Source organism: Penaeus monodon, chromosome 27 (genome assembly GCF_015228065.2).
Source record: "Penaeus monodon isolate SGIC_2016 chromosome 27, NSTDA_Pmon_1, whole genome shotgun sequence".
NCBI classification, from domain to species: Eukaryota; Metazoa; Arthropoda; class Malacostraca; order Decapoda; family Penaeidae; genus Penaeus; species Penaeus monodon.
The window spans coordinates 38,325,959-38,326,185 of NC_051412.1; positions in this window are offsets into that span (position 1 = coordinate 38,325,959).

Genomic DNA, 227 nt, shown 5'->3' on the forward strand with positions numbered 1-227 from the left:
CTACTAAGCTTAAGAACTGTTATCGGTCGCAGCGTTACTTCGCGAACAACTATTGCAGGATCAGAAATAGACCGCAGACAGGTAATAATATTTTTGTTGAAGGAAAAGTGGTATAGCTTTATAATGGAAGCCTTCTACTGAATAGTTGTGATTATACACTGCGTGACTTCCGAGAAACGAGGAATTGGACTCGAAACGTAAGATGTATATATGAATGTATATATATT